At 42.5% G+C, this 15,273-nt stretch overlaps 1 protein-coding gene across 4 annotated transcripts in view; it reads right to left on the reverse strand.

Moving 5' to 3' along the window:
• The window catches only part of pot1 (protection of telomeres 1 homolog), a 49,890-nt gene extending 46,626 nt beyond the window's left edge, over positions 1–3,264 (reverse strand). For 3 of the 4 annotated variants that reach the window (XM_035737801.1, XM_035737802.1, XM_035737798.1), the window contains exon 1: positions 3,129–3,264. The gene's annotated coding sequence lies outside the window, so the exon portion shown is untranslated. The remainder of the gene's footprint in view (positions 1–3,128) is intronic. The other variant, XM_035737800.2, reaches the window with a different exon arrangement.
• Positions 3,265–15,273: the final 12,009 nt, after the last annotated feature.

The raw sequence follows: 15,273 nt of genomic DNA on the forward strand, positions 1-15,273 counted from the left end.
CTATAAATATAGAAAACAAAACGTTTATTATTTCAGTGAAATATGGAACCATTCCCTATTTTATCTAACGAGTGGCATCCCAAAGTCTAAATATTCTTGTTACATTGCACAACCTTCAATGTTATGTCATAATTATGTAAAATTCTGGAAAAATGAGTTTGCAATGAGCCAGGCTGCCCAAACTGTTGCATATACCCTGACTCTGTGTGCAATGAACGCAAGAGAAATTACACAATTTCACCTGGTTAATATTGCCTGCTAACCTGTGGTTAGGTACAGTCGTCCAACGATTGTGCTTTTTCCGCAAATGCGCTTTTGTTAAATCATCCCCCAGCGTTGCATCAATTATTTAATTTAATTCTAATTTAAAAAACAAATAAAAATCAGCAAAATCTGCGCCCAAAAATACCGATTTCCGATTGTTATGAAAACTTGAAAACGGCCCTAATTAATCGGCCATTCCGATTAATCGGTTGACGTCTAGTTCAAATACATGGAATGTCTGGGGGAGCCCGAGGAGAGGTTTGAAAACCCCTGCTGCTGTAGGGTAGGCCTACCTTTAGGAGAAAGGCCTATCAAATAGGCTTTCTTTTTAGTATTATTTGCGTAATCAGTGTCCTGCACCAATTTCAGTGACGTACCATAACGCCAGAGGTTGCTGATGTCAACATAGTTATTAGCAAGACCTGCACCATTCAAGTGGGACATTTGTAATAATTTCCAGCACAACCATCTACCCTGTGCTTCAAAACACTTCAAAAAATTAGCAAGCTTTGAGTGTATGGGTTAAGGAGAAGTAAAAGTTAGTCTATGTTCTGATGGTGGATGCAGTCAATTACAATGTAAAAGCGTGTTAAGACCTATAAAATGCATTCTATCATTATCATGCTCTATTTCTGTTGCACTCAGTCGTACCTGGAAAAACATATTCCATACCCATCCCTAATAGAGGGGGCAAAACAAAGGCCTCGTCGGTTGCCTCCCTATAGGTCCTTGGTATTTGTTGTCCCTTTCTGTGTCATCTCTACTCTGGGCCCAGTATCTCTAAATCGAACCTAATTGAAGTGATTACACAAGGCTAAAAACAAATGCAGGACCAGAATTAAGAAAATACTTGAGGTTGTGAACACAGCACTGGAAACAGAGTGATGACGCAAATCTCACGACATCTAAGCACAGAGCTTAGATATTTTGCATGAGTGTTACTGTAGATTGTGGAGTAGTTTTTTTCTTCTTCAAAATCACATTTGCTCAATTTCAAACATTAAGCTATTCAACCTTCTTGCCGTAAACTTGTCCTACACAGTCCCTCTAGCCTTGATACTAAGAGCAAGCATTTGTCCCAGCCTAGCACTACAACAGCTGATTCTAGTAGCCTAAACAAGGTGTTCATTAATTAAGAGTGTGTGTGTTCGTGCTGGCCAGGAACAAAAACCTGCACACCCTGTAGGTGTCCAGGAACAGGGCTGGTCACCACAGATCGACAGGGTTTGATCCCTTTTAAGAAATATATTTACAAAGAAAAACTAAAGGTGAATAAAGTAACTTATAATTCAGGATGGAAAACCACAGCTTTTAGGACCGTATAATTACAGTGATTTATGATTAATAGCGCAACATTTCTTTACTTGATTAAATTATTTTGTCTATGTGCCGTCTTGATCACTGGAACTAGTCTGCTATTTAATATTCTTAATCATTATTCGTTTGTCTCTGTACCACCATACAGCCACCCAATGGGGACCAATTACACAGTGGAATTACAGTTCCCTTAAATGGTAATTATGCCTGCATTGGGGCCCACAGTGTAGCGCTACATAGTAATTTAGCTGCTTTAGTGACTTTGTAAGTTCACTGGGAACTTATTCCATTACATTTAAACAGAAAGTCATCTTGGCCCATTAGATTTTTTTTTTAACCTTTATTCAACTAGGCAAGTCAGTTAAACAAATTCTTATTTACAATGACGACCTACCCCGGCCAAACCCTAACACGGACGACGCTGAGCCAATTGTGCGCCGCCATTTGTGACTCCCAATCATGGCCAGTTGTGATACACCGTGGAATCGAACCAAGGTCTGTAGAGACGCCTCTAGCACTGAGATGCAGTTACTTAGACCGCTGCGCCACTCGAGAGCAAATCCCTGGCACACACCACTTATGCATTTTATAATTATTATTCATCCTGCTACCAGTCACTTTCTCCTAATCCCTCGCCTATATGTACATCTACCTCAAACTACACCAGTATCCCTGCTCATTGTAAATTTGGTATTGGCACTGACCCTGTTTGTAGCTTCCTCTATTTTCTTGTGTTTTCTTTATTAAATATTAGATATAGTATTCTGATATTGATTACTGCACTGATGGGTTGAGCGTTTCACTGTACTTGTGCATGTGACAATAAAACCATGAAGTTGACATGTTTTGGACTAGTTAGCGAACTTAAATTCGGTCTAGCTAACACGTTCATAAATGAACTGTCAAACAAGTTCGCTAGCTAAAGACAGTAGCAGGCTTGCTGGCTTCAGTTCGCCGCTCACTTGCTGGCTCTAACGCTCTGGTCCACGCGCATGCGTCGGATGCACACGCATGGAGAGCTAAAATGCTATTTATTTTTATTTTTTAGAAACGACATCCTGCGCACACAACACTTTTTCAGGACTTTAACAACATGTTTACATTGTTGAGGTTATGAAAGCATACTGAAGATAGTCACTAAACAAAATCGGGGGGAAACAAAGACAACTTGCTGTTGTTGTGCGATGGACCAGAGCTACTTGGCTAAAATGGCTCGGTATAGTAACTTTCTAAAACAATTGCTAGTAGATATGACGCTACGTGCCTCAATCTGATTAGCTACATTTCCTAATTTACATATTCAGTAACTAGAAAGGTATCCATATTCTGACCATACGAAAAGTTTCTGACTAGCTAACGTTGGTCGGTGAGATAGCCAGCTTCTTCACAGCTAACGTTAGCATGCACGATAGCTCGCAGTAGACAACAAGATAAGTCTTGCAAGGATCCAAAGCAAGTCCATTTGTCCTCATACGTGACAGACGAGGACACCAATATAAATTATGTTGAGGCAATGACTAAATGAAAGTCAAAGTTTGTCAACTTACTTTGAGTTTACATGCAGCACGGACTGATTCCTTGAATTTCCCTCTTGTTTTTAACTATTGAGGAACCAACTACCAGTATGACAGATATCGACGTCATCTTTTTGCGCATGCGTACGGCATATGGAGGGCCGCGTTCACCTCAGTCAAAGAGGGAAAGGCAAAGTCAGTATAATATATATTTTGAACGGTTTGTGTAATGTTTACTGTTAATTTCTAATTGTTTATTTCACATTTGTTTATTATCTATTTCAATTACCCGTTACAATGTTAACATATGTTTCCCATGCCAATAAAGCCCATTGAATTGAGGGGGGGGGGGTGCATCTCAGTGCTAGAGGCATCACAACAGACCATGGTTTGATTCCAGGCTGTATCACAACCGGACGTGGTTGGGAGTCCCATAGGGCGGCACATAATTGGCCCAGCGTCGTTAGGGTTTGGCCCGGGGTAGGCTGTCATTGTAAATAAGACTTTGTTCTTAACTGATTTGCCAAGTTAAATAAAGGTACAATAAAAAAAATAACTGCATACAGATGCTCTTTGCTTGCGTGAAAACAGTCAGACATGCTTCCAGAGAATCTTATGCAGGGTTTCAAGTCATTTCTATCTCAAATACAATTGTATTTCTCACTTACACCGAATACAACAGGTAGACCTTACCATGAAATGCCTACTTACTTAAGCCCTTAACCAACAATGCAGTTCAAGAAATAGAGTTAAAAATATATATACAAAATAAACTAAAGTAAAAAAAAATAGAAAAATTACATTAAATTACATGACAATAACGAGGCTATATTTTCTGCACGTTAACACTAGAAGTTTATTACCTAAAATGGATCAATTGAAAGTGTGGGTACACAGCTCCAATCCAGATGTGTTGGTCATTACTGAGACGTGGTTAAGGAAGAGTGTTTTGAATACTGATGTTAACCTTTCTGGTTATAACCTTTTTTGGCAAGACAGATCTTCTAAAGGTTGGGGAGTGACAATCTTTACCAAGGAACACCTTCAGTGCTCGGTTGTCTCCACCAAGTCTGTCTCCAAAGAATTTGATTTGCTGGTTTTAAGCATTAAACTTTCAAATAACTCTTTGTTGACTGTTGCTGGGTGCTATAGTCCTCCATCAGCACCGGCCTGTACCCTACCTGTACCCTAGCTGTACCCTACCTGTACCCTACCTGCCCTAAGCTCTCTCCAGGCCCCTTACACTAAGCCTGAATGTGTCCAGCTAGGTGACATGCTTAAACCACATGACCAAGTCCTAAAGCAATGGGACTCCCTAAATCTTTCTCAGATTATTACCAATCCCACAAGGTATGACTCCAAACCCCCAGAAAAGGCTACTCTCCTCAATGTTATCCTCACAAATGATCCTGACAGGTAACAGTCTGGTGTTTTCTGTAATGACTTTAGTGATCACTGTTTTACAGCCTGTGTTCGTAATGGCTGCTCAGTGAAACGACCTGTCCTGATTTGTCATAGACGCTTGCTAAAAAACTTCAATGAGCAAGCCTTTCCTTCACGAACTGTCCTCTGTAAAATGGGATAGAATCAGCTTGATCCCCTCTGTCGAACAAACAAACACGCCCCCATAAAGACAATTATAATTAAAAACAGGTTCAGCCCCTGGTTCAACCGTGATCTTATGGAGTTACTACACCTCAATAATTGCATTTGGCAAAAGGCTCAGCACATGCATACTCAGGCTGACTGGCTCTCATTCAAACAAATTATAAATAAATGCACTCAGGCTATCTGGAAGGCCAAAGAGTTACTTTAAGGCGCAGTTCTCTCTCTATGGGTCTAACCCCAAGAAGTTGTGGAAAACGGTTAAAGCCCTGGAGAATAAACCCTCCTCCTCACAGCTTCCCATGTCCCTTAATGTTGATGATGTGGTTGTTACTGACAAGAAGCACATGGCTGAGCTCTTTAATCACCACTTCATTAAGTCATGATTCCTATTTGACTCAGCCATGTCTCCTTGCCTGTCCTTTTCTTCTTTAAGTTGTTGCCCCTATCATCGCCAAGCTCCAAACTTTTTAACCTGTCTCTTCTTTCTGGGGAGATTCCCATTGCTTGGAAGGCATCCATGTTTCGTCCTTTATTTAAAGGGGGAGATCAAGCTGATTCTATCTGTTTTAGGCCTATTTCTATTTTGCCCTGTTTATCAAAAGTGTTGGAAAACTTGTCAATAATCAACAGACTGGCTTTCTTGATGGGGCGGCAGGGTAGCCTTGTGACTAGAGCATTGGACTAGTAACCGAACGGTTGCAAGTTCAAATCCCCGAGCTGACAAGGTACACATCTGTCGTTCTGCCCCTGAACTGCCCCTGAACAGGCAGTTAACCCACTGTTCCTAGGCCGTCATTGAAAATAAGAATTTGTTCTTAACTGACTTGCCTAGTTAAATAAAGGTTAAAAAAAAATTTTTTAATGTCTATAGTATTCCCTCAGGTAGGCAATCTGGTTTCTGTTCAGGTTATGGATGTGTCACTGCAACCTTAAAGGTCCTCAATGATGTCACCATTGCCCTTGATTCTATGCAAAATTGTGCTGCTATTTTTATTGACTTGGCCAAAGCTTTTGATATGGGAGACCATTCCATTCTTGTGAGCTGGCTAAGGAGTATTGGTGTTTCTGAGGGGTCTTTGGCCTGGTTTGCTAACTACCTCTCTCAAAAGAGTGCAGTGTATAAAGTCAGCCACTGCCTGTCACCAATGAATACCCTAAGGCTCAAACCTAGGCCCCACGCTCTTCTCAATGTACATCAACAGCATAGCTCAGGCAGTAGGATGCTCTCTCATCCATTTATATGCAGATGATACAGTCTTATACTCAACTGGCCCCTCGCCGGATTTTGTGTAAAATGCTCTACAACAAAGCTTTCTTAGTGTCCAACAAGCTTTCTCTGTCCTTAACCTTGTTCTGAACACCAAGGTCATGTGGTTTAGTAAGAAGAATGCCCCTCTCCCCACAGGTGTGATTACTACCACTGAAGGTTTAGAGCTTGAGGTAGTCACCTCATACAAGTGCTTGGGAGTATGGCTAGACAGTACACCGTCCTTCTCTCAGCACATATCAAAGCTGCAGGCTAAGGTTAAATCTAGACTTGGTTTCCTCTATCGTAATCGCTCCCCTTTCACCCCAGCTGCCAAACTAACCCTGATTCAGATGACCATCCTACCCATGCTAGATTATGGAGACGTAATTTATAGATTGGCAGGTAATGGTGCTCTCGAGCGGCTAGATGTTCTTTACCATTCGGCCATCAGATTTGCCACCAATGCTCCTTATAGGACTCATCACTGCACTGTATACTCCTCTGTAAACTGGTCAACTTGGTATACCCGTCGAAAAACTCACTGGTTGATGCTTATTTATAAAACCCTCTTACGCCTCACTCCCCCTATCTGAGATATCGACTGCAGCCCTCAACCTCCACATACAACACATACATATCCCTGGGTCGCTCCTCTTTTCAGTTTGCTGCAGCTAGCGACTGGAACGAGCTGCAACAAACACTAAAACTGGATAGTTTTATCTCAGTCTCTTCATTCAAAGATTCAATCATGGACACTCTTACTGACAGTTGTGGCTGCTTTGTGTGGTGTATTGTTGTCTCTACCTTCTTGCCCTTTGTGCTGTTGGTTGTGCCCAATTATGTTTGTACCATGTTTAGTGCTGCTACCATGTTGTGTTGCTACCATGCTGTTATGTTGTGTTGCTACCATGCTGTGTTGTCATGTGTTGCTGCCTCGCTATGTTGTTGTCTTAAGTGTCTTTTTATGTAGTGTTGTGTTGTCTCTCTTGTTGTGATTTTTTATTTTTAACCCCAGCCCCCTTCCCACCGTTTTGCCTTTTGGTAGGCCGACATTGTAAATAAGAATTTGTTCTTAAACTGACATGCCTAGTTAAATAAAGGTTAAAAAAAATATTTATATATATTAGTGTCACCTTTTTTACAGGGGGTATCGGACCATGACAGTTCGTTGGTGATGTGGACAACTCTCGACCCGCTCCACTTCAGCCCCATCAATGTTAATGGGGGCCTGTTCAGCCCTCCTTTTCCTATAGTCCACGATCAGCTCATTTGTCTTGCTCACATTGTGGAAGAGGTTGTTGGCTCTGAGCTTCTCACTATAGGCTGTTTCATCATTGCCGGTGATCAGGCCTACCACCGTTGTGTCGTCAGCAAACTTAATGAGGGTGTTGTAGTCATGCAATCGTGGGTGAACAGGGATTTCAGGAGGGGACTAGGGACCCCAGTGTTGAGGATCAGCATGGCAGATGTGTTGTTGCCTACCCTTACCACCTAGGGGCGGTGACTGAGGTGGTATTCTCCTCAATGCCATTGAATGAATCCCGGAACATAGTCCAGTCTGTGCTAGCAAACAGCCCTGTAGCATAACATCTGCGTCATCTGACCACTTCGGTATTGAGTGAGTCACTGGTACTTCCTGCTTTAGTTTTTGCTTGTAAACAGGAATCAGGAAGATAGAATTATGGTCTGGTGTGCCACATGGAGGGTGAGGGAAAGCTTTGTATGCGTCTCTGTGTGGAGTAAAAGTGGTCTAGAGTTTTTTTCCCTCTGTTTGCAAGTGACATGCTGGTAGAAATGAGGTCAAATGGATTTAAGTTTGCCTGCATTAAAGTCCCCGGCCACTAGGTGGTGCCTTATACAGCTCGTTGAGTGCGGTCTTAGTGCCAGCACCGGTTTGTGGTGGTAAATCGATGTCTATGAAAAATATAGATGAAAACTCTTTTGGTAGATGGTGTGGTCTACATCTTATCATAAGGTATTCTACCTCAGGCGAGCAATACCTTAGACTTTTTTAATATTAGACATTGTGCACCAGCAGTTATTGAGGGCAGCTATGTCTTACCAGACCTATCTGCCCTGTCCTGCCGATGCACAGAGAAGCCAGCCAACTCTATATTATCCGTGTCGTCGTTTAGCCACATCTCGGTGAAACATAAGACATTACAGCTTTTAATGTCCCGTTGGTAGGATAGTCTTAATCATAGATCATCCAGTTTGTTTTCCAATGATTGCAGGTTGGCCAATAATACGGAGGGTTGTGGTGGTTTACCTACTCATCGGTAATTCTTACAAGGCACCCTGCCCTCCTCCTCCTTTTTCACTGTCTTTTCTTCACGTGGAGGGCGGGGATTTGGGCCTTGTCTCGACAAAGCAGTATATCCTTCTCGTCGGACTCATTAAAGAAAAACTCTTGGTCCAGTTCGAGGTGAGTGATCACTGTTCTGATGTCCAGAAGCTCTTTTCGGTCATACGAGACGGTAGCAGTAACATTATGTACAAAATGAGTTACAAACAATGCGAAAAAAATAGCACAGTTGGTTAGAAGCCCGTAAAACGTTATCCCCTCCAGGGCCATTATACCTGCTACGCTTTCAGAACGTTGCACTCTTCCTCCTTGGTGGAGGTACTGATGGATTTAAATTTTTATTTATTTTATTTAACCTTTATTTAACTAGGCAAGTCAGTTAAGAACAAATTCTTATTTATAATGACGGCCTACCAAAAGGCGAAAGGCCTCCTGCGGGGACAGGGGCTGGCATTTAAAACATTTTTTTTTTTAAATATAGGACAAAACACACATCACGACAAGAGAGACACCACAACACTACATAAAGCGAGACCTAAGACAACAACATAGCATGGCATCAAGACATGACAACACAGCATGGTAGCAACACAACATGGCCTTGCACAACATTGTAGCAGCACAAAACATGGTACAAACATTGTTGGGGACAGACAAAGGGCAATAAGGTAGAGATAACAATACATCACGTGAAGCAGCCACAAATGTCAGTAAGAGTAAGTAAGATTTCAGTAGCCTGTAGACTACATGTTTAATGGTGGGGAAGTTAAAAAAAAGGGGGGCAAATTTATGCAAAAAAATGTCCCAATAGATAATGGGTTGGATAATACCAAAGATAATGAATTTGAGCCTACTGGGCTTTAACCGAAAAAAAGAAAACACTACAAGCGTGACATTTGGTACAAACATTCCGCAGGTGATATGAAAACATCCCAGAAGGGGTGCACATTTCAAACTTAACCAGGAAGCAAGTTATCGTGAAAATTCAAAATGGCTGCCATAACAGCTGGTATTTGACCATCAAATCAAAGTTTATTGGTCCCGTACACAGTTTAGCAGATGTTACAGCGGTGCAGCAAAATACTTATGTGACTAGCTCCTAACAATGCAGTAAAAGGTCAAACAAGTACATAAATAATTAAAATATAAAACAAATTAGTAAAAACAATAAAAAATGATCAAGAAAGTTCATGAAGCATTCAATTAACAACCCAAATAGCACTGAAACAGGAATCAAAATACAATCATGCAACAAGTAAAAGCATGCAATGAGGTATAAGCATTCCTCAGGTGGTATGAAAACATCCTAGAAGGGATGCTCACTTCAAAATCATCCAGAAAGTTGAATTCAAAATGGCCACCAATGGAGATGGTAATGGATCCATAGTCATATTTAAAACAGTTATTAAGTGAAATAAAAACATGACAACAAGTCATAATTAATGGTTGTAAACGGTTCAGGGAACAGAACAGAAAACCAAAAAATTATGAAATTATTTGAGGAACAGGACCCAAACCAGAAACTCAAGTGATCTATACTATTCCAGAATCATAACCGTTATTTTAAAAGCATGGGAACTAGTTAATAACATTATTTTATGTTCCAGGCAAAACAAAGCACCTATGCACAGCATTTACTCTGTCACTCAAACTTATTCCAGTGTCTGTCTGCCTGCCAGCACATGTGTGTGTAGGCTGTAGGCTACCTGCTCCTCCCCTCTAAAGCATAGGTTACTGTAGCCTACTGACAACGTTACAAGCATGATTCAGAAATCTGGGAGACATGTTTAAAAGAATGGTCCAACTTTTTCCATACTAGTTAAGGATACTATAGTTATCACATTTCACGTTGGATTTATTAAATACAAAAAGGTAAGACCTGTTTTTAATTGTAGTGCTGCTTTGCACACACAAGCTTGTTAGCAAGCAAGCTAGCTAGCTGGCTAACTTTTGCTCTGGTCCAATGTTAAACCAACTCGGAAGTTCAAAGACATTCAAAGTTCCTCCATAGAAGCTGCTCCTCTGTAGATATAATTGTGGGCATAATTCATATAATGCAAGGCATAACAGTGCTTCAAGGCAAGCTTCCTCCATCCTCTCTTGCTCTCTCCTCACCTACAAATGTTCAGTTGCATCTCATGCCCTAAACTGTTACTGGCAGCACAGTCTGTGTTTGTCTTTCATTTTGATTAAACCATTATGTCCTGGCAAAATACAATTAGCTCTTAATGACTTTCCTATACAGATTAAATCGTTTACCCGCTCCATAGCAAGCCGCTCTGTCCGCACTGATTGGTGAAGTTATTTAATGTCGAACTAAATGTAAAAACAAAAGTAGATTTCAGAGGTTTAAAAAGGAACCGAAAGGAATGATATAAACCAAAACTTTTATTTGGTTCTAACTGATTCAGAACTTTATTTTTCTGGTCAGTAGAACATAATAATGGTTCTGTTCAGAATTGGAAAATAATTATTATTGGAAAATATTTGGTTCCAACCCCTGGTAATAATACATCAAATGTATTCCATAAATTGTGATTAGCGAAGAAAATAAAAACGTAGGGCCCTGGTACACATATGCCAGCATAATGCAGTGCATGATAATCTAGCATTCTGTCATCAACACTTCCAAGAACAGACGTGTCACGGCTTCTAGGAGTAGTGGGTGGAGGAGTCATGCGCAGAGAGCAGGGTTAGTAATAACGTGGGTCTTTATTCCAGGAACAGAGTAACGGTCAAACTAAACACAAGGGCGCATAAAATACCACGTCCAAACAAACAGGACGAAACGGTCCGGAATAAGGAACCCACAATAACCCATACACATGAACAGAAAAACAAGCCAGCACAAAAGCAGGCGAGCCTACCGGGTTTAAATAGCCCCAAACCAAAACCCAAACAAGAAACAGGTGAAACTAATCAGATAAAACTAGTAGGCCGGCGACAACGACCGCTGAGCTCCGCCCGAACAGGAAGAGGAACCATCTTCGGCGGGATTCGTGACAAGATGGGCTCACTTTTGCAGCCACACCTCAAGAGTTCTCTACAAACGTTGTCAGCCCTTAGAAAGACTGTCCACAAAGTTGTCCAGGAATCAATTGTTTTTTATAGCCCATCCAAATCTTTCTGGTGAAGGTGCCAATTGGATGGTTTTCAGACTTGTTGACCAAATGCTTGTTCGGTACACTGCTCGGTTTGAATATTGCAGCAGCGCAGCCTCTGTTGGGGAGATGTCCTCCATCGAGAATGACCTCTTGGAGGAGATATCTTTTCTCAGATCATTGACAAAATCTAGGCTGGTTAACTTGTTATGGACAAAACAGGTGTATCGCTCAACCAATGTGAAAGTGAATTAATCCAGATCAAGTGTTTGAAATAGTTCAGCTGCCATGGAATGAAGACATCAGTCACCTCTGGAAATGACTTCCATGCAACCCAAGCTGTATTTTTGCTCTTTCCATGTAACTGTGAGGTTGTACCACAACCTGTGAATGCGTGGAAGCGGTTGTGCATTCCAAGCTTCTCATAGATGGTGTTGATACAAATCTCCTGGTAGTGTTTACACATACCAAAAGTAACCCACAGCTTTAGGGTTGGATAATCCTTGTTCAAATGGAAGAACAGCACAGAAAGGAGTACAATGATGTCTGTATCCACTGGTCCAATGAGAATGGTTAGTGCACCCTTTCAAATCAAACCAAATCGAATATAACAGGCTTAACCATCAATGAGTTATTTTTAAAAGTTAGTTAGAAAAATTAGCTAAATAAACTACAGGAAAAATAGTAACACAATAAAATAGCAATAACGAGACTGCATTCAGGGGTTACCGGTACCGAGTCAACGTGCAGGGGTATGGGGTAGCCGAGGTAATATATGTAATATGTACATGTTGGTAGGGGTAAAGTAACTATGCATAGATAATAAACAGAGAGTAGCAGCAGCGTATATGAAGAGTGTACAGAAATGTGAATGTTTGTGTATGTATGTTTGTGTGTTGTGTCAATATGCATGTGTGTGTGTGTTTTGTGTGTGTGTCCGGGTGTGTGTTGAAGTGCCAGTGTAGTATGTGTGAGTGTGTGGTTAGAATCCAGTGAGTGTATATTGAGCCTCTGCAAAAGTGTCGCACCCTGATCTGTTTCACCTGTCTTTGTGATGGTCTCCACCCCCCTCCAGGTTTTGCCCATCTTCCCCATTATCCCCTGTGTATTTATACCTGTGTTCTTTGTTTGTCTGTTAACAGTTCGTTTTGTCATGTCAAGCCTACCAGCGTTTTCCCTCTGTTCCTGTCTTTATTGTTCCTGTTTTTCCCGGTTTTGACCTTTTCTGCCCGCCCTGATCCTGAGCCTGCCTGCCGTCTTGTACCTTTGCCCCACTACTTTGGATTATCGACCTCTGCCTGCCTTGACCTGTCGTTTGCCTGCCCGTGTTGCTGTAATAAACATTGTTACTTTGACACAGTCTACATTTGGGTCTTACCTGAAATGCGATAGTACAAACTGGCCAATGACTGACCCAGCAGACTTGTACCAGCTATGCAACGCCATCTCCTCCCAAGGAACCACCATTGGTAGGCACGAGGAGTTGCTTCGCGGTCTGACGGAAGGGTTCCAGGCCGTGGCCGAACGGCACGACCTAGCATTGGACACATTGCGGGAGCAATTCTGTGGGTTGTCTACCATGCAGCTTACCACAATGGTAACCTTCCAGCCCCTCAGTAACCCGGCTGGTAACAGCGCTTACCTCCTCTGGAGCGCTTTCATGGAGACTCTGGCACCTGTCGGGCATTTCTCGCTCAGTGTTCTCTTGTCATGGAGCTGCAGCCTTCCTCCTTCCCCTCGGTCCTAAGATAGTGCACCACATCACGCTGACGTCTGGGAGCCGTTTGGGAACAACAGTCAGCCGTATGCTTCAGTCTGGAGGGATTCGTGGTGGAGGTGAAAAGGTTTTCGAGGCTCCGGTGTCCGGGAGAGGGGCTGCTCAGAAGTTACTCCAGCTTCGGCAGGAGTCCCTCAGTCTGGCAGACTATGCGCTGGAGTTCCGCACGCTGGCAGCGGAGGGTGCCTGGAACCCAGAAGCACTGTTTGACACATTCCTGCACAGATTATAGGAGGAAGTAAAGGATGGGTTTGCAGCCCGGGAACTACCGTCAGATCTCGACTCACTCATCGCATTACCATCCGGATCGATGGACGGCTACGGGAACGTAGGAGGGAGAAGAGGTCAGATTGTGGTCCCAAATCACTCACTCAAGGATCTCACCTTGCATCTGATGAGCTCCGGAAGTCCCCGGCGTCTACTTCCCCAAGAGGATACGAGCTTACCCAAGTTCATCCAAGAGCCTTTCGAAGACTGCTGTTTTACCTCTTCCCAAGCCGATGCAGTTCGGCAGGGCTAAGCTGTCTCCAGCCGAACACGTACGCAGACTTAACACCCAGAGTTGTCTGTATTGTGGTACTGCCAGTCATTATGTCTACCTGTCCCTTCAAGAGACCTAGCTCATTTGTAGGAATGAGTACTCTGGTGGGTCTTAAGGATCATTTTGCTTCTCCCCTTACTCGCACCCTTCTCCATGCCACCCTGCTGTGGGGTGACCAGTCCAAGTCTTTCCAGATACTCATCGACTCGGGGGCCGATATAAGTCTTATATACGTTACCCTGGCGTCCGAGATGGGCATCCCCACTCAACCCCTCTCCATTTCCATGTATGTTAGTGTGCTGGATGGGCACTGTATAGGCCGGGTCACCCAGAATACCACCCCCATCAACCTAAGAGTATCAAGAAACCACAGTGAGACGATCCAATTCCTGCAAATTGAGTTTCCACAGGTTCCCGTGGTATTGGGATTCGCTTGGCTCCAGTGACACAATCCCTCTATTGACTGATCTACTTGTGCCCTTGTGTGCTGGAGCCCATACTGGCACACTCATTGCCTGAAGTCAGCTCTGCCTGCTCCAGGACGTCTTCCTCGGGGCTTGTAAATTTCCACGGATCTCTCCGCCATTTTCACAGAGTAACAGGACCTCCGGGAGGGGTTCGGAAAAGGCCCGGGCCACATAGTTTCCACAACACCGACCGGTACCCAAGAATGTCAAGCCTGATGCGCTGGCACACTGCTATAGCCCCGCGGCTATACCTCCAGAAGCCGAGACCATTCTCCCCTGCTCCAAGATCATTATCCCCTTTGCTGTTCGTCTTCTGTTGCCCTGTACCCTTTGTATACTTTTATTTTTTATATTTTTTTATTTCACCTTTATTTAACCAGGTAGGCCAGTTGAGAACAAGTTCTTATTTACAACTGCCACCTGACCAAGATAAAGCAAAGCAGTGCGACAAAAACAACAACATGGGATAAACAAACATACAGTCAATAACACAATAGAAAATATGTATACAGAGCGTGCAAATTTAGTAAGGAGGTAAGGCAATAAATAGGCCATAGTGGCAAAGTAATTACAATTTGGCAATTAACAGTGGAGTGATAATATATAGATGTTAGATGATAGATGTGCAGATGAGGATGTGCAAGTAGAAATACTGGTGTGCAAAAGGGCAGGAGAAAAAAAGAAAAACAAATATGGGGATGAGGTAGGTAGTAGGTTGGATGGCCTATTTTCAGACAGGCTGTGTACTGCTTCAGCGATCGGTAAGCTGCTCTGGAAGCTGATGCTTGAAGTTAATGAGGGATATATACAGTTGAAGTCGGAAGTTTACATACACCTTAGCCAAATACATTTCAACTCAGTTTTTCACAATTCCTGACATTTAATCCTAGTAAAAATTCCCTGTCTTAGGTCAGTTAGGATCACCACTTTATTTTAAGAATGTGAAATGTCAGAATAATAGTAGAGAGAGTTATTTATTTCAGCTTTTATTTATTTAATCACATTCCCAGTGGGTCAGAAGTTTACATACACTCAATTAGTATTTGGTAGCATTGCCTTTAAATTGTTTAACTTGGGTCAAACGTTTCAGGTAGCCTTCCACAAGCTTCCCACAATAAGTTGGGTGAATT

The sequence above is a fragment of the Oncorhynchus keta genome, chromosome 26, assembly GCF_023373465.1.
Source record: "Oncorhynchus keta strain PuntledgeMale-10-30-2019 chromosome 26, Oket_V2, whole genome shotgun sequence".
Lineage (NCBI taxonomy): Eukaryota > Metazoa > Chordata > Actinopteri > Salmoniformes > Salmonidae > Oncorhynchus > Oncorhynchus keta.